This window comes from Sus scrofa, chromosome 15, assembly GCF_054392235.1.
Source record: "Sus scrofa isolate SSC_HxYL_T2T_F1_AM1 chromosome 15, Sscrofa_HxYL_maternal_Yorkshire_Landrace_v2.0, whole genome shotgun sequence".
In the NCBI taxonomy this organism is placed as follows: domain Eukaryota; kingdom Metazoa; phylum Chordata; class Mammalia; order Artiodactyla; family Suidae; genus Sus; species Sus scrofa.
In genome coordinates, this window is record NC_139397.1 from 60255861 (window position 1) to 60275482 (window position 19622).

Sequence of the window (19622 nt, forward strand, 5' to 3'; positions counted from 1 at the left end):
AACACTTTCATTTCTACCCACAAAGAACAGAACTTTATTTTTTACATAAATATGATTTCTATTTTAAATTTATGTCAGACTATAAACCTGCAAGCCAGCACTGTTGTTCCTTCTAATGACAACCTAAAGTGTAATTAGTAGAGAAAAAAATTCTGTAAAGGGCAGCCATGGAGGGGATGTAAGCTTTAGGACTACAAGTTACAACCCATCTCTCTACTTTTCAGCTGTACTGTGTGGCACTTACGTGGCTCAGCCATAATCGCAACATGACTAGCCTAGTAATGTGGGGTGGAAGCCTGCGGGGGATGGGGAGGGAGGCAATTCTGGGCACTTGGAGAAGCTGTTTGGAAAAAGTCAAATTGCAGGGAGGGCTATTTGTAAATTTATATTCTGGCCATAAACCACAAGCAATACATCTGAAAGCATGATGAATCCCTGACTTCACAAATCCTTCTACTGTGATGTACAGTAACGAGGCAAATGTGCGCACAAGTGGACTTTATCTGAATTACATACCTCAGTTAAAAAAAAAAGACTGTGTGTATATGTGTGACTGGGTCACCTTGCTGCACAGTAGAAACTTGGCAGAACACTGTAAACCAGCTATAATGGAAAAAATAAAATCATTTAAAATTAAAAAAAAGATGAGAGCAGCATGTATATTGTCAAATTACAACTCAATAATTAACTATCATGGCCCTGAACCCTAGGCTGATGATGGCTCAAAAATATGTGGTGAGGGGGAGTCACAGGGGAAGGAATTTCACTGCTATATCATTCATTTCAAAGGGAAGAAGTTAAGCTAAGAATTTTGTAGAACACTATAAAAAAAGGAAAGATAATTTCTAAAGCTACTGAAAGCCTGGCACAAAGAGAACCTCCATCAGTCAGACAACACTTTCAAATCTTTTCTATTATGTGTTAAAGAAAGAGATACCAGGAGTTCCCATCGTGGAGCAGCAGAAATGAATCTGACTAGGATCCATGAGGTTGTGGGTTTGATCCCTGGCCTTGCTCAGTGGGTTAAGGATCCAGCGTTGCTGTGAGCTGTGGTGTAGGTCACAGATGCGGCTTGGATGTGGCATGGCTGTGGCTGTGGTGTGGGCCGGCAGCTGTAGCTCTGATTAGACACCTAGCCTGGGAACCTCCATGTGCCACAGGTGCAGCCCTAAGAAGCAAAAGAAAGAGAGAGAAGAGAGAAGGGGGTGGGGAGAGAGGAGAGAGAGAGAGAGACAGAGAGATAGACAGACAGATAGACAGACCGACCGAAGGAACAACCGACCAACCAGGAAAGGTGGATATGCGGATATGTTTTGGAGGATTAGGGAGTTTAGGGAACAGTAATTTCCAAGAAGCATCAAATGACTTTCTATGAGGCCAAGAACCAAATGATGTGGGTACAGAGAATGTAGGATGAGTTTATGTTGCACCCGATGGTGGCCTGGGGGCATCAGGTGTTCGCTATAGTTTGCAAGCTTCATCCAAAACAAATCTGAAGTCTATTTTTCCACATAACCCTTGGTCACACTTTGACAGGACATGATAAACCTCATTTTCATTAAGGAGGAAGCCATGGAGCTTAAGAACTGATCTGAATTCTGGGAAGGAAAGGCAGCCACTACTATCCACATCTAGCTTCTGAAAAGCCCCCTTTAGGCTCTTCCAGTCATCGTGGACTACCAGAGAGAAAGTTATTGGATAAATTCTTTCTCCTCCAATATATAAATATATCCAATATAAATGTTTCCTCCCCTTCTTACTTTTTTTTTTTTTTTTTTTGGTCTTTTTGTCATTTCTAGGGCCATACCTGCACCATATGGAAGTTCCCAGGCTAGGGGTCTAATCAGAGCTTTAGCCACCGGCCTACACCACAGCCACAGCAATCCAGGATCTGAGCCACTCTGCAACCTACACCACGGCTCATGGCAACGCCAGATCCTTGACCCACTGAGTGAGGCCAGGGATAGAACCCACAACCTCATGGTTCCCAGTCAGATTTGTTAACCACTGAGCCAAGGTAGGAACTCCATTAAAAGAGATCCCCCCCGCTTTTTTTTTACGGCTGCACAGGCAGCACATGGAGGTTCTCAGGCTGGGGGGTCCAATTGGAGCTACAGCTACAGGCCTACACCACAGCAACATCAGATCCAAGCTGCAGCTGCAACCTACACCACAGCCCACGGCAACACTGGATCCTTAACCCACTGAGCAAGGCCAGGGATCAAACCTGCAACCTCATGGTTCCTAGTTGGATTCGTTTCTGCTGTGCCATGACAGGAACTTCTTTTTCTTTTTTTTTTTTTTCTTTTTTTAGGCCTCACCCTTAGCATATGGAGGTTCCCAGGCTAGGAGTTAAATCAGAGCTGTAGCCACTAGCCTACACCACAGCTCACAGCAATGCCAGATCCTTAATCTGCCAGATCCTTAACCCACTGAGCAAGGCCAGGGGATGGATCCTCAAGGATGCTAGTCAGATTCGTTTCCGCTGAGCCTCAACGGGAACTCTGACCTCCGCTTTTTTCTCTATCTACCCACCCACTTCCTGCTCTGATCACCAACTTTTTTTTTCTCTTGTAGGGTAGGATCCAGTTATCCTGAAGGTTCCTTTTGAGGCTCTTAATCTAGGCAAAACCATGCCAGGCCACAGAAGGGAAACCACTAAGGTCTTATTTCCAGATCTGTCCTCACCTCTGGAAAGACTGTCTCTCTCCCCTTGATTTACCACTATCCCGTGACCAATTTCTCACCCTCCTAACTCCACACCCAAACAGATATCACGTTTTATTGATTTTTACCTCCTATTTTTTAATCCATTCATTTCCCTCTCTCCTGCCACAGCTAGTCCTTTTCAATTTCCCACTAATCTCCCAGCCTCCATTTTTGCTTCCTCTTCTTCATTATCAGTATAGGGGCCAGAATGTTTTTCTAAACCACAAATACGAAATTTCCCTGTTTAGAATTATTCAGTGCCTGCCCTTACTTTCAGAATAAAGTCCAGGTTCCTTATCGGGCCTTCCCATTGTGCCCCCTGCAATTTCAGGGGCCTCATTACTTATCCTACCCCAAACTCAGCATCAGGCACACTGACTTCTTCCATTCCTCAGGGGTAGAGCTCTCTTTCACACCAGGCTATCATGAATGCTGTATTTCAGAGGCAAAAAAAAGTTCGGAATACCTTTTCCCTTACGTGACCGGTCAGCACACTCAGACCTGATGCCTATTCTCTAATGAAAAGCTGCCCTTCACCCTCAGGTGAAGGGAAGGGCATAGTAGCAGCAGGATGGTGCCTACTCATACAAATCTGTCTCTGAAATGGTTTCAGAAATTCTAGGTATGAAACACTGACAAAATTAGTTGACCCTTGAACAATATGGGTTGGAACTGCAAGGTCCATTTACACACAGATTTTTTTCAATAAATACCTCCTATAGTATGACATGATCTGCTGTTGGTTGATTCTGAGGATGCTAGCTGTAAAGTTGTATGTGGATTTTTTTTACTACATTGAGGGTCAGCACCCTTAATCTCTAAGTTGTTCAAGGATCAACTGTATATGAAATTTATGTTCTGGTCTGTTTTCCCTGTTTTATAATCAATAATATTACTTGAGGCATTAAATATTATCAAGAGGCACAGTGACTAAGAACATGAGCTCTGGAGCTAAGCTATTTGGGCTGAGTCCTGGTTCTGCCATTTTCTAGTTGTATGACCTTGAACATACAAATGAGCCTGTCCAAAGTCACATAACTATTGGGTGGCAGAGCTAGGATTTGGACTATATGTTTTTTCCTTCTATGCAACAGTTACCACAATCAGGAACATTTTTACCCTTTATTGGAAATACATAATCTAGATCATTAGGAATACTCTTCTGTGTAAAGTTGCAGTACTCTAGGACCTCAAAATGGGGTAGTTGGATGTTCCAATGTATGATCTCTAAAATTCAGGTTTAAAAAAGTAATGTAACTTTAAAAAAAAATTACAAAAGCAACATACACTCATTGTAGAAAAATGGAAACACACAACAAAGTATAAAGAGGATACAAATCACCTGTAAATCCCCCATGCGATGTAAGCATCACATTTTTGGCATGTTTCCTAAAATCTTTCTATGCACACACTAATTTTTAAATAAGTTTCAAAGAGCTGATACATATGGTACAAAATGTTAGAAGTGCCAAAGGATACACAGTCAAAAGTATTCCTCCCACCTCTACCCCCAGCCACCCAGTGCCCTTCCTAGGAATCAAACACTACCACCAGCTTTTATGTATCCTTTAAAAGATAGTCCATGTACACACATTAACGGAGTCATTTTTTAAAAAAATTTTTAAATAGTACACTACTTTACGAATAAATACAAACACATACCTAGCTTTTCTTAACACTGGATCTGACTCAACTCACCTTCCATCTCCTTTAGTATCACATCTCCTTCCCAGCATTCCTCAGTCACACTCATTCAGGTTGTTGCCCAGGCCAGTCAAAATAACCTTAAAATCTGCCTTGCTGACAGATCCAGTGTGGGAGGGATCTGAGGTCATCTCTTAAATGCCTCACCTAAGAGAGATGAAGAATCAGAAACTACATGATGTTGTGTCTCTCTTCAGCATATGGACTGTTCCTTCCGAGCGTTTATTACACTTTAATAACCGCTCACCTAATTTCTTCCCCCGTTAGACTGTATAACTGCTATCAGGATGTCACTTGCCTGTTACCTGTTTCCTCCATCCCTGGCACCTATAGGCATTAACAGGTATTTGTCAAGGGAATGATAGGGGCTTCGCACAAGTGTAACAAGTACCACAGAGATCTGCCTGATAAGATTGGGAGCTAAGGAGATCGGGTACCAGGGAAAGTTTTCATCTTAAAGGGGAGGATGGAATTTTCTAGGTAAGGAAGGGAAGTGAGGAGGCTGGGATGGTGGTGGAATGCATTTCTAGAAGAAAGGAAAGAGCATGTGCTGCAACCACCTCACTATATCCTACTGCTCTCTGTACAACATTCTTCCAGTAAATTAAGTCTTTCTAAGTAACTAAGGTCACTGGCTCTAAATAACATGTCTATTCTGACCCCTTTCAGTTGTCTTCTAAAATATTTATAACTTCCTAAACTTGCCAAGCTCTCCCCTGACTCTGCATGTGCTTTTTCCTTTCTTCTAGAAATGCATTCCACCACCATCCCAGCCTCCTCACTGCCCCCCCCCCCTTTGCTCTTTAGGGCCGAACTCGTGGCATATGGAGCTCCCCTGGCTAGGGGTCTACAATTGCCAGCTTATACCACAACCACAGCAACACAGGATCCGAGCCACGTCTGCAACCTACACCACAGCTCACAGAAACACCGGATCCTTAACCCACTGATCAAGGCCAGGGATCGAACCCACAACCTCATGGTTCCTAGTCGGATTCGTTAACCACTGAGCCACAGCAGGAACTCCCTCACATCCCTTCTTTACCTAGAAAATTCCATCCTCCCCTTTAAGATGAAAACTTTCCCTGGTACCTCATCTCCCTACCTCCCAATCTTATTAGGTGCATCTGTTCCCGGCCTTGCCCACCCCTCCAACCTCACTGCCTCTGTTCTCCACACAGGTCTCTCCTGCCAACCACCCTGGTCTCCCCTCAGTTCCTCAGACACACTCAAGTTCTCAGCATGGGGCCTTCAAACATTCTTCCCCACTCCATTCTTCACACTTTCATTGCCAGCTTTCAACAATGCCTTCCTGGACCAGCCTCACTTACACATGAAAATATCTGCTAGTAGAAGCCTGTTGCTTTTCTCCTTTCAAATTATTTTAAATTGTGGTCGAATATGAAGTTTACCAATTCAATTACTTTAAAGTGTACAGGTCTACGGCATTCAGCACATTAACGCTGCTGTGTAACTCTGCTGATCATCCATTCCTAGAACTTTTTCATTTTCCCTTACTGAAACTCTGTACCTATTAAACAACACTTCCTCATCCTTGCCAGCAACCACCATATACTTTCTGTCTTTATGAATCTGACTATTCCAGCATCTCATAAGTAGAATTGGTCAACATTTGTCCTTTTGTATCTAGCTTACTTAACTTAGCATAATGTCTTCAAGATGCATTCATGTTGCGGCATGTTTCAGAATTTCCTTCCTTTCTAAGGTTGAATATCATTCTATTATATGTATGCCATTTTGTTTCTCCACTCACCTAAGTTCCGTTACTTTCACTTTTTGGCTACTGTGAATAATGCTGCTATACACTTGGGTATACAAACATCTGCTCAAGTCCCTGCTTTCCCAAAAGTGAACTGCTGGATCATCTGGTAATACTCTTTTTGTGAGGAATCACATACTATATTCCACAGCAGCTACATCACTTCACATTTCCACCAACAATGCACAAGGATTCCATTCTCACCAATACTTGTGTTTTGTTTTTTGGGTTTTTTTTTAAATAATCATCATCCTAATAGGTGTGAAGTAGTGTCTTGCTGTGGTTTTGATCTGCATTTCCCTAATGATCAGGGATGTTGGGCATCTTTTTCCTGTGCTTTTTAGCTATTTGTGTATCTTTGGAGAAATGTCTATTCAAGTTCCTTGTCCATTTTTAAACTGAATTGTTTGGTTTTTATGTTGCTGAGTTGTAGGAGTTCTTTATATATTCTAGCTATCAACCTTTTATCAGATATATGATTTGCAAACGTTTTCCCCCACTCCTTGGGCTGTCTTTCCACTATGTTGATGTGTCCTTTCAGATATAAAAGTTTCAGATTTGATGAAGTCCAATTTTATTCTTTTGTTGTCTGTGATTGATGTCGCATCCAACAAATAATTAATAGTTTTAAATTATACATCTGAATTTTTTCCATAAATGCCTACCCTAATAAACTATAAGTTACACAAAAGCAGAAACCTGTTTACCTATACTGGAAGTGGCAACTAGTAGGTGTTCCAATATACATATTTATAATCTAGTGAATGCATATCTTCTGATGTTTTTATATATTATTATGATTACATATATTATGATGTAGTATGGTACCCTATTACTTGTACAATCATGGAAAATATTAATAAATGTGATTTCTGTGTGATATTAAATTATCTTTAACATGAAAACCCATACTAAATTAAGATACATAAATTTAAGTCAAACTACAAGTAACATTTCAAGGAGTGTTGGGGAAAAAATTAAACAAAACAGAAACTATATCCATTGCTTATTATCAAAGCATATTTTATTTTTTCCAAACCATTACAGATCAAAACTGAAATTACTAAAAACCCATCTTCCATACTTTAGTCAGACCATTTCAGACTTTATATAACTTCATAATACATTTCCTCATTCTTTATTTGTGGTTTTTCAAAAGCAGTATAGATCTGCTTCTTAGATCAAAGGAGATGTACAGACCCCTTGCACTAAGTTAAGTATTAGCACAGATAAAACAATAAAAGAATCTTCCTTTCTTTTATGATTTTGTAAACTTTCAGGAGAAAGCTAACAGGTATTAATCTGCCCTTTAGATCAAGCAAACTCACAAGGATTCTCTTTAATTATTTTACTTGTATGCTTCTTGGAATTAAAATTGAATGGGGTTAGTAGATGCAAACTATTACATTTGGAGTGGATAAGCAATGAGATCCTGCTGTATAGCACAGGGAACTATATCTAGTCACTTGTGATGGAACATGAAGGAGGGCAAGTGTGAGAAAAAGAATGTGTATATATATATATATTCACATATGTATATATGTATGTATGTATGTATATGTACATTTATGACTGTGTCACTTTTCTGTACAGCAGAAATTGACAGGACATTGTAAATAAACTATAATTGAAAAAATAAAAATCTTAAAAAAATGAATCAATTTGAAACATTGAATGGGGCTTGTATTGTCAGCTGCAAAACAGCAGGGGGAGCTCATGAGGTTTTAAAGGAGGCCATTAACAGTCACACTCCCTCGCCAAAAAAAAAACCAAAAAACCCCTGAACATTACCAAGAAGATAAACCCAAACAAAGGGAAAAGAAAGCAAAAAATAATAATAAAATATCTTCGAATACGAGGTGAAAATAGCCAAAATCAATTGTATAATAAAGACTGATACAAACAAGCACTTAATCCAGACCTGCAAGTTTAAAGCTCAGATTCTCCTTACTTTCCCTACCACCCAGTGTATCCCTGGGTGCCCAAGACCCCATCACTGCTCTAGACAGTTGTTATCAGGTAGCTGGCTTAAAAACAACTATGCTTAAATTCCTAAACATGTTTTTTAAATATTCAGTGAAATTCTCTTTGGGAAGCAGCTTAAACAGTGTTAAAAACTCAGCTATAAGCCATAAAATAGTGAAAGAAATATGAAATATTGTCCTTTTTCACTAGAAAGACTGAGGGGAACCAAAAGCTCTGTACTGAGTTCGTTTTGTTTTTTGTTTGGCTGTGCCCATGGCATGAAGAAGTTCCTGGGCCAGGGATCAAATCTGAGCCAGAGCCGTGACAACACTAAACCCTAAACTGCTAGGCCACCAGGGAACTACTACATACTGAGTTTTAGGCTGAGGAAAAGAAGTCACTCCCTGTGAGTAAGAGTGGTGTGACAAAAATGAACAGAAGAGTATTTCATATTTAGGAGAAATCACAAGTGACAATGGTACTACTTGCCATATTGTCCTTTGAACAGAACAGCATGGCTAAGGCCTGGGAGATAGGAATCAATGTTCGGCATTAGCAAGCCATGAATAGAAACTTCAAATTATAGTTATCTTGAGGAACCATAGAAGAACAACACAAAAAAGTCCCGTGGTGACACAAATTCACTTAGCAACATATATAAGGACTTAATAAAGTAGTAAATTCACAAGAAGGAACAACAGTCCTTACACTTACGAGTTCAATAAATCTCACACTTACCAGGAGGAGAATTCCCTATCACATGGTTCATTAACTGATAAAATATCTGTGAAAGATGGCCTCTGCCAGGCTCTTCTCATGTGCTAAAACTGCTGAGTATACCAACCACTAGTTGAATAACAAGCCCAGTGGTTAACCCAGTCATTCATTTCCTCACTGCTGACTACCCTACACACAGGCAAGATGTCCATAGTGAGTGGTCCTCTATTGGTCAGGCAGGATTTTGTCACAAGGACATACTTACTGTTTCTTATCACTATGGCAATAAGACTCAGAAAAGGGGCTGTAAGTTCAAATAAAGTTGCTGGCCTCTAGAAGGAGCTCAGGGTCTTTCCTCACTCACACTCCCTCTGTGTTCACAGTAGGGATGGGCCAGGACATTGTACAACTCTGCCCCGAAAGGCCAAGGACGTTTTACTCTTCACTATAAGAGTGGATGAGATATTCCTTCTGTTGAGTTAAAAGGTCTTGATATAAGTTTTATCTAAATGAATCTCCAGTGGCTATGACAAATGTTCAGGTATTGGGGTATGACTAAGGTATGATATGAAAAATAAGAGTATCTAGGAAGTTCCCATCATGGCTCAGTGGAAACAAATCTGACTAGTGTCCATGAGGACGCATGTTTGATCCGTAGCATCACTCAGTGGGTTAAGAATCTGGCATTGCCATGAGCTGTGGTGCAGTTTGCAGATGAGGCTCAGGTATGGCATTGCTATGGCTGTGGCGCAGGCCAGCAGCTGTGGCTCCAATTCGACCCCTGGCCTGGGAACTTCCACATGCCACAGTAGAGCCCTAAAAAGACAAAAAAAAAAAAAAAAAAAGGAAGAAGAAGGAGAAGAAAAGAAAAATAAGAGTATCTCAATACTGCCTTAGACATCTGTTTTCAAGGGATTCTGATGGAGACATAAACAAAGATGATGAAACAGAGCAAATAAACACATCTGAAAGGCATAAGATTCTAACCTAACTGCTACAGCAGAGCTTGAGGGAGGTAGACTGAACTTGAAAATTTTCCTTTTACCAAATTTAATCAGTGTAAACAGCAGAACCAGACCAGGTTGTAAGAACAACCTGCTTTCCCCAGAGCATGAGTCTCTGCTTTCCCCTGACTTAAGCCTCAGATCCATATTCCAGTGCACAGAGCCAGAGCTCACGGGGCCATTTCCCAAGAACCAGAGAAAAAAGGGAAAGACAGTGAAGGAGTGTAAAAGAAGCTAGATCTCAGGACTGCTGTATACAGTGGGACACACTGGCACTGCGTAAAGGCACCGGGAAACTGGGATCCGTGGGGGCTCAAAACCAGCCTGCACCTTAAGTGCTGTGTCCACCCAGGAGGTGGGAGATACCTTTTAACTTCAAACACAGGTAATGTTAGGTTAGAAGTTCCTTTGGACAGACCTCTTCCCTCACTTCAATGAAACAGCCATCTACTTTATCAAGTATATATGTCTCAGAGATTCACTTCTCAATGCACTTAGAATAGTCCTCCCTAATAAGCCTTCATTGCAGATACAAGATCTTCACATGTTTCTTATTAGCATCTTTCAGTCCTAGTTCATTAACTTTTGTTCTGAGAATTTCCCACCTGCTTTTAGTCCTATTCTTAAATATATCTGAATGTTGTCTTTTATTATCAGACACAAGTTTAAGCTAGTCATCATAATTGCTTATATAACAGCTTTAAAGATTCTCAAGTTAATGATGTTCATCTCCTAGAAGCTAGTTTAATATCCATTTGTTGGTTTATGCCTGATTGTTTTGCTATTGGTTTATGCGTTCTGGCTAAGGAAGCAATCATGAAGTTAGGAGTAGGTACAGGAGGGCTTTCCATAGTCTTAAGAGTTAGAACTTTTGGCATACCTTTTCATATGATGTAATGCTTGTATTTTTATAAATAGTAAAGGGTATTATTTTATAACATCATTACTTACTACCTATTTACTACTTGTCATTATTTAAATATGATCAATAACACATGAAAATGTGTAAAAGTACTGCAAAAATTAATAAACAGAAACCTTGATTAAAGAGAGCCAGGAGGCCAAAAGCAGGAGCTCTCTTGCCCTAGGAGGATAGCAGAGCCCAAGAGGAAGATTCCTTTTCTTGCCTGATAAGAGCTCAGCCAATGAAAGACTGTCCCAACTCAGCTGGTAAAAAGCTACTATACCTGGAACTCCCAGTTCCTGCAATGGACTCTCTGTTTACTGTAGCCCTCCCAGCTTCCTTTTCACCTCTTGAGTTCTCTTCTCTTTGCTGTGCGAGGACTTGCTCATGGCTTGCCATGGTTACGAACCTGGAATCCTTTGCTGATTCCAAATAAACCCATTTTTGCTGCAGAAATAACTGGACGTCCATTTGTTTTAGGTCAACAGTACAAAGAGGAAAAATCCCAAATTTTGTCAATATCAACTGTTGACCTTTTCATGTACATTATTCACTCTGGTCTTTGTGTATATGTGTTTGTATATACATATATTTTACAATATAAATATATAATATTTTTTACAAAATTGGAATTATATTTTCATTCTAGCAGGTAAATTATGAAAACAAATGATGGAAGTAAAACTTCCCTTAAAAACCACAGTTATCCTTAGAGCCATCTTGGGACGGCTCAGAAAGAAATGAGATCAGGAAGGGAGACTAAAGAGGGCTTCAGCTGCATCCGTAAATTTTTTTCTGCGTTTTTTCCCCCAATGAATCGAATTTATTTATTTTTTTCATTGTTAAAGTTTTATTGAAGTATAGTTAATTTACAATATTGTGATAATTTCTGCTGTACAACAAAGTGATTCAGTTATACATATACACACATCCATTCTTTTTCAGATTCTTTTCCCATATAGGTTATCACAGAATAATTAAATAGAATTCCCTGTGCTCTACAGCAGGTCCCCATTGGCCAGTCATTCCATATACCATGTATGTATATACCAATCCCAAACCCCCAGTCCATCCCTCCCCTAACCTGTCCCCTTTCATAACCATAAGCTTGTTTTCAAAGTCTGTGAGTCTGTTTCTGTTGGGCAAAAAGTTCATTTGTATCCTTTTCTTAGATTTCATATATAAATGATATGATGTTTGTCTTTCACTGTCTAACTTCACTTAGTATGATAATCTCTAGGTCCTTCCACGTTGCTGCAAATGGCATTGTTTCATTCTTTTTATGGATGAATAATATTCCATTGTATATATATATATCACATCTTCTTTATCCATTCCTCTGTTGATGGACATTTAGGTGTTTCCATGTCTTGGCTATTATAAATAGTGCTTCGATGAACATTGGGGTGGCTGTATCTTTTTGAATTATGGTTTTCTTCAGATAGATGCATAGGAGTGGGATTGCTGGATCATATGGTAGTTCTATTTTTAATTTTTGTGAGGAAACGCCATACTGTTTTTCATAATGGTTTGTCCCAATGTACATCCCAACAGTGTAAAAGGGTTCCCTTTTCTCCATACCCTCTCTAGCATGTATTGTTTATAGACTTTTTTGATGATGGCCATCCTGGCTGTGTAAGGTGGTACCTCATAGTAGTTTTGATTTGCATTTGTCTAATAATTAGCTATGTTGAGCAGCTTTTCGTGTGTTTTTTGGCCATCCGTATATCTTCTTTGAAGAAATGTCTATTTAGATGCTCTGTCCATTTTTTGGTTGGGTTGTTTTTTTGGTATCGAGGTGTAGGAGTTGTCTGTATATTTTGGAGTCTCATCCTTTGTTAGTCACTTCATTTGCAAATATTTTCTCCCATCTGTGGGTTCTTTTTTTGTTTTGTTTATGGTTTCCTTTGCTATGCAAAAACTTAAAACTTTTAAGTTTAATTAAGCCCCATTTGTTTATTTTTGTTTTTATTTTCATTACATGAATTTTTTGAAGAAAAGAGCTGAAGCAAACATGGCAAAATGTTAACATCTGTCGAAAGTGAGTCGTAGGTAAATAAATGCTTGCTATATCACTCTATTTTTCGGTAAATCTGAAATGTTTTATAACTTTTAAAATAAGAAAAAGCTAGAACTGCTGTTAGGACTTAGCGTGTGACATGTTTGTAGCAGTTTTACCATTCCTGGGGGTTGGTCTCTGTTTGCTTCTTTCTGGGAATGTAGACTTCTAGTTTTTCACAATTTACTTTTCACAAAGTTCAGAAACATCCAATAGAGATTTCTCAACAAAGAGACTAACTATCCCCTCAAAAGAAAGGTACAATCACTTCAGAAACCCCTTCTCTGTCCTCAGTAATGTAACATTGTGATTGCCCCAGTGTTTCACAAAGTGCCCAGCATAGCTCTGGGGAAACAACGCACAATGAACACAAAGTGGTAATGCAAGCTTTTTGAAGTTAAGTTTCTTTGCCATTACCATCCCGGATGATGAATCTTCCAGAGGATAAAAGATTTTGTTTGTTTTCTTATTTTAACGGTTCAGAGATGGCACAGACTGATATAAATTCATGGCTTTTTGTTCCTGCCACCTGAAGATTTGCTTGAGCAGGAAGCAAAATATGACTCTAGTCAAAGAGCTCCCCTTCCTGTGCATTACACACATCAGTGTACTCTTCCAGAGCTTCATTCACAAGGTATCCTGACTTCATCTGGGGCCAAGACTACTATTTTAGGATTCAGAAGATGGAACCAGATACTTGGAGGGCTATGATAGTTCAGTCTAGGTAATTTATCCTTCTGCAAAACTGCTGAACACACCAAAATATATGAAGATCTATCCCCCAAATTTTATCACATATATAGTGAGACTTTAAAACCTGTGTAGTAGATTTCCACGTTGGTATTGAAGCCTACTTTTTCAAACTTTCATATGGTACTACAATTTTCAACATCTTCTTTAAGCACTCTAGAGACTTACTGTTACTAAAAAGGGACAACTTTCAGAACCCACATAATATAGCAAGTTTTTATTCCATGGTCAGAAGGAAGGAGAAAAAAATTACAAAGAAAATCTTCTTAAAAATAAAAAAAAAACCTTGTCAGAAATCATGGAAAACTTCATCAGAACTGTTGAAAGATACTGAACCACTGAGTTAATTAGTCTTTGTGAATTTTTCACTAGAAACAGAAGTGAGGAGTGTAGTCCCCTTTATTTAAAGGTTATCATATTCAGCCAGCACAGGGTCTCAATCTCCTTCCTCTCCCCTCTGAAGGAGTTGGCCTCTTGGTAGCAGGGAGAATGACTTGAGAGTGGGCAGAGGTAACACAGAGTGAGGCCTCAGCCATGCAAGGTAAAGACCCAGCACAGACATGGGGATCACAGAGACCTGTCAATCAGATCAGACTCCTGCCGCTGGGCCTACAGCCTAAGCTGAATGTGTAGCCTGAAAATAAGGATCTGGCAGCAACTTCCTAGCCAGTCTAGAAAAAGGAAAAAGCAATTCCCCACTCCTCGATCACCCTCCATGAAGGCCAGCATCTTTTCTGAAAGACCATGGAACAAACAGCCTGGGGCAACAGTGTGGGTGGGCAGGCACCACGACCTGGTGTTGTCACTGACAGGGTGCCTAGCTGGGTTAAAGGGGAGGTGGCTCAGCTCCTCCAGGACCCGGGAGTCCTGACACAGGCACACCCAAGTGCACTGCATTAAGAGGCCACGAAAACATGGTACCCCTTAATGAGTTATTTTTGCGCTTGGGCTGCTTCAGGAGGCTAGGGACGAAAAACCTTCTAGGCTTTTGTTTGGAGAAAAGGCAGGCACTTTCCATCTTTTTAGGAGGGCACTAAAAAGAAGGCTTTCGGAGTCTTCACGAGAGAGATGTGGATTTTAAGGGCGACCTCAGGTCATACAGAACTAATCAAGCGAAAACAATAAGAAAATGAGCCTGACAGTCAGCAAGTATCTGAGGACTTTATCAAAAAGAATTAGAAATGGACAAATTCACTGGGAGCTGCAAGGGATCAAATCTGCAAGGTGGCATTGTGTGGCTAGGATTAAATTATTTATTCATTGTTAATTTATTTATTTATGTATGTGCAAATGACCTTGCTGCTGCAGGTGCTAAGGGGCTTCTGAAAAGGCCAGTTTTTTTACATCCAGGCCTAGAATATTGGTCCATTTAACTCATTCTTTTCCTTAAGGCGATCAGCACTGACTTTTATCTAAGGAGATAGAGGAGGGAAAAACCATATGTGTGCATGGAATGACGCAGGATTTAGGCAGCCCTAAGGACCCAAGTATTCCAGCTTCATTCAAGATTCTGGGGAAGGCTCCATGCAGTTTAATGTCCAAGAAATTAGCAAATGAATGCTTATGTCAATATGTGAAAAATCCCTGGTTAGTTTAAACAGATAAAAAGCCTTTGGGGAAACCCCAGAAAATGCAGCTCTTTTTCTTTCCCTTTTTAGTTAATTTAATTTTCGAAAGAGGGCACACCACTTCTGAGGATCTATGGAAAATCACAGAAAAGTTACCAAAAATAAAAAGAGTTTTATGGCTGCTTGATCTTGTACAGGCCTAGAAAAGTTTCAGTGTGTCTACTAGAAGAAATAAGGAGATTTTTGTCAGCCATTCTGTGCCACATTCATTATTCAATAGTGTCCTACACAAATTGAGAAGCAAAGAACCCATCTTTACCTCTCACACGTGCTTCAGCAGAAAAACAAATAATCATTCTGTGTACAGCAACCTGGTTTGTACCAGAAACCCAAGGGCGACATCAATAGTGTTATTATTTTCTCTAAGTTTAGACAAATAATGAAGAAGGAAAATGGTCATCCTAGGTCCTGCTGACCCAGCACAGTGGGGATGCTGTGTGGGACGTGACCTCAGGAGGAGGAGAATACAAGAACTCAGTGTGGGGGATTCAGACAAGAAGCCACACATATTGAAGCCAGAAACTTCATGCCAGTAAGTTCTCCTTAAGGAGAAAGGCCTGCTTGCTTTGCAAGAGATATATGGCAGCCAAAGGTCCCTGGAGGAGAATCTTTCTACTCAATTAGTAAGGGATGTTAAGCAAAGGATTTGACTAGGGAAACACTGCATTTCATAATATATAGCTGGCTCTCAAGGTGAATTAGAAACTTTTCTTAACGACAACACGGTAAACCTTCCTCAAAATGAGGAGAAAGGAAAACAAAACAAAATGGGGAGAAAGAAAAAAGAAAGAAGAACCAAAGGAAATGTCTTCAAATAGCAAGGTATTATTTTACCTATCAGTTGTTCTTGGTGCCTAAAATATGATAGATTAGCACCCAAATACTAAATAAATTACTAAGTTCGAAAGGAGAAAAATAGAGGACTTTTCTTTTTTCTTTTCTTTTTGCTTTTTAGGGCTACACCTGCAGCATACGGAAGTGCCCAGGCTAGGGGTCAAAGTGAATCAGAGCTGTAGCCGCCCGGCCTACACCACAGCCACGGCAACACCAGATCTGAGCCACATCTGTGACCCACGCACAGCTCACGGCAATGCCTGATCCTTAACCCACTGAGTAAGGTCAGGGATCTAACCTGCATCCTCATGGATACTAATCAGATTCGTTTCTGCTACACCTCAATGGGAACTCCTGGAGGACTTTTCTATATTGCTGAACATCATTAATTCATTCTCTGCTACTTTTTTTTTTTTTTTTTTTGTCTTTTTTGTCTTTTCAGGGCTGCACCTTTGACATATGGAAGTTCCCAGGCTAGGGGTCCAATCAGAGCCATAGCTGCTGGCCTACACCACAGCCACAGCAACGCAGGATCCAAGCCAGGTCTTCGACCTATACCCGCGGGCTATGCCAGATCCTTAACCCACTGGGTGAGGCCAGGGATCAAACCCGCAACCTCATGGTTCCTAGTGGGATTCGTTTCCACTGTGCCATGATGGGAACTCCCATTCTCCACTACTTTGAAAGTTGTAGGTATTTGGACACTAAATACCAAACTGCCTAAAGAATAAAAACTTCAAAATAATGTCTCCCCTCATAAACTTTCTTGGACTTACCTGAAAGTAAGGGGATAACTGGTCTAATACCAACAACAGTTTTTAAACCAAAGCCTCAAAAATCATGAATTCTTCAGATGTATCCTCCACCTCTGAATCCTATAATTAATTTTCATATGTTAAAGTTCTGTTTTGTTTGTGGCACATCACAATGTAGTACATGCTTTGAATAGGAATTTTCAAGTACTTTATTCCCTAGTTAGGTTTTCATTCATAATACAGATAGTGATGTATTTGAGGTAATGAGACACATTTAAATTTTTTCCCATGATGAATACATGAGTCTTCTTTCCTAGTATTCCAGACTAATGAGAATTTTATTTATTTATTTATTTATTTATTTATTTATTGTCTTTTTGCCTTTTTCTAGGGCCACTCCCACAGCATATGGAGGTTCCCAGGCTAGGGGTCTAATTGGATCTGTAGCCACCAGCCTACACCAGAGCCACAGCAATGCAGGGTCCTTAACCCACTGAGCAAGGCCAGGGATCGAACATGCAACCTCGTGGTTCCTAGTCAGATTTGTTAACCACTGAGCCACGACGGGAACTCCAAGAATTTTATTTTAATATAGAGAATATAATGATAAAAGTAAAGATTTATTCCAATGAATTTTACAAAAATAACTACTTGAGAAAAGAGCAGATTATCATTCCTGGTAAAAGGTGATTGAACGTGTCATTTAGAAAAACAAACTTTGACATTCATGTATTCATTTATGTGCTATAAGCAATTTACAAATGAGCAGTAACTATGAAAAGTTATAGTTGAAGTATTTCAATCTCAAAATGTTTTATGGGGTGGAGTTGGGAGAAGAGGAAAATCTCCATCATTTTCTTAATCTATTTTTTTTTCTTTTTTTTGGCTGCACCTGTGGCACATGGAAGTTCCCAGGAAAGTGGCAACTACAACCTATGCCACAGCTGGAGCAATACCAGATCCTTAATCCACTGTGCCACAGCGGAAACTGCCATTTTCTTATCCTCTTTTAACCTATGAAGTATGATTTGCTGAAAACTACCAGGGCAGAAATTAGCAGGTATTGTCAAAATAGACTCATTTTTAAAATCAGCACCATAAGACTGTTCAGGGAATTAACTGCTCAGAAAGAGCTAGCTGAAAAGAAATCGCAAAACTTTTAGGGGTAACTTTTGCAATTAATTTTCACCAGCAATACCCATCTTACTAACGCTGTTTGTAAGTTTGAAAAGTCAAAATAATCACTCAAAGGTAAATACAGTTCAAGTACCAAATTTTATCATTAAAATATTTTGGTTTTTCATCGAGCGCTGGGAGATCTTTTTTGATAACTGCTCATGCAGAGCAGGAGCAGATGCTCTGGTTCAGGGAGTGCATCATAGGATGCTGCCCCTTAGGATGATTCAGCCTTGGCAAAGAGAGTCAAAAGTTATCCTTTATAAGCCCTGATATCAGACAGAGTAACTAAAACAAAAAGGTGTCACTATTTTACTATGCTCACCCTTTTCAAGTTCTGCACAGATATTCCTTCTCTCTTTTTTGTAGCAACAGCAGTAAGCAACAGCAACAACATGAACTGGTGCCTTAGAATGTCCTGGGAACTGTGCTAAGCAATTACCACAGATGACTTCATTTCAGGCTCAAAATAACTCTGAGGTGGGTATTATTATTTCCATTTTCCAAAAGAGGAAACTGGTCCTCAACAAGATTAAGCACCTTGTCCCAGGTAAAACGACAGTAAATGGCAGATCTGGATGTGAACCTGTATAATTTGATTTCAGAGCCTGAACTCATAAATATTTTCCTTTTAAATGACTAAAAAATGTTAGACTCCATATTGCAAAATGGATTCTAACTTACCCAGCATTGTGTTTATCATTATCAAGGCCGTCATCTGATCTGTCCCTGAAGACTGACAGCATTCTATCAGGTCACAGGGGGCAGCTTTCTTCCCTTTCTCCAGGACCTCTGGCTCTTCTCTGATAACAGCAATTCTGCTAAGCAGCATCCCTGATCTCCATCTTACCACTGCCATTATGCTCATAATCACCATTCTCTTTTCTCTGCATTTTCTGCTTTATTATCTCCTTTATCATCTAGTACCTAATAATGCCCAATAAAAATAACAAACATCTACATATAGCTCTTCTATGTGCTAGACACTGATCTAAACACTTTACATACATTAACTATTTATAACCACATGACAACACTAATAGGCAAGTGCAATCATTAAACCCCACATACAGATCTGGAACTGAAAGTCAAGTAGCTTAACACAGAAGGTCAAGTAGCTTAACGAAGGTCATACAACTAGGAAATGGTACAATTAATGACCTAACCAATTTACTATTGTGTGATAGCATCCTGAGTTATTTGTCTTTGATATCTGTCTCCTCTTCTACTATGTAAGAGAAGAATCTCTACCTTACCATTAAATCCACAGCACTTAGGACAGTACCTGGCATACAGAAGGCACTCAATAAATCTATGTTGACTGATTAATGGTTTCTTTCCCATCTTTCAGCCTTTAATAATAATTGATAGGTATGAGTGATAAAATAAAGGAACCAGGAAGGAAACAGACTCTCCCTACTTCTAATTTTATCCCTCAGGCTGATTTACCAATTTCTCATTATACAATTTTTTATCGTTATTACCACTTGAGTTTATATATCCTTCATCTATTTTCCTTTCTTTGCATTTTTTATTGTGGTAAAATATTAATAATGTAAAGTTTACCCTTGCATATGGCCAGATAATCTAAGCATCTCTTTACGTTCACATGATGCACTGGTCATTCACAGAGTATC

General features: G+C 39.6%; 1 long non-coding RNA gene across 2 annotated transcripts in view; it reads right to left on the reverse strand.

Annotated features, from left to right (window-relative positions):
* The window catches only part of LOC146395868 (uncharacterized), a 187514-nt gene that overhangs the window by 132244 nt on the left and 35648 nt on the right, over positions 1-19622 (reverse strand). The window contains exon 2 of one of the 2 annotated variants that reach the window (XR_014830449.1): positions 4408-4560. The exons of the other annotated variant lie outside the window; for it this stretch is intronic. This is a non-coding gene — a long non-coding RNA (uncharacterized LOC146395868). The remainder of the gene's footprint in view (positions 1-4407; positions 4561-19622) is intronic. 2 annotated transcript variants of the gene reach the window in all.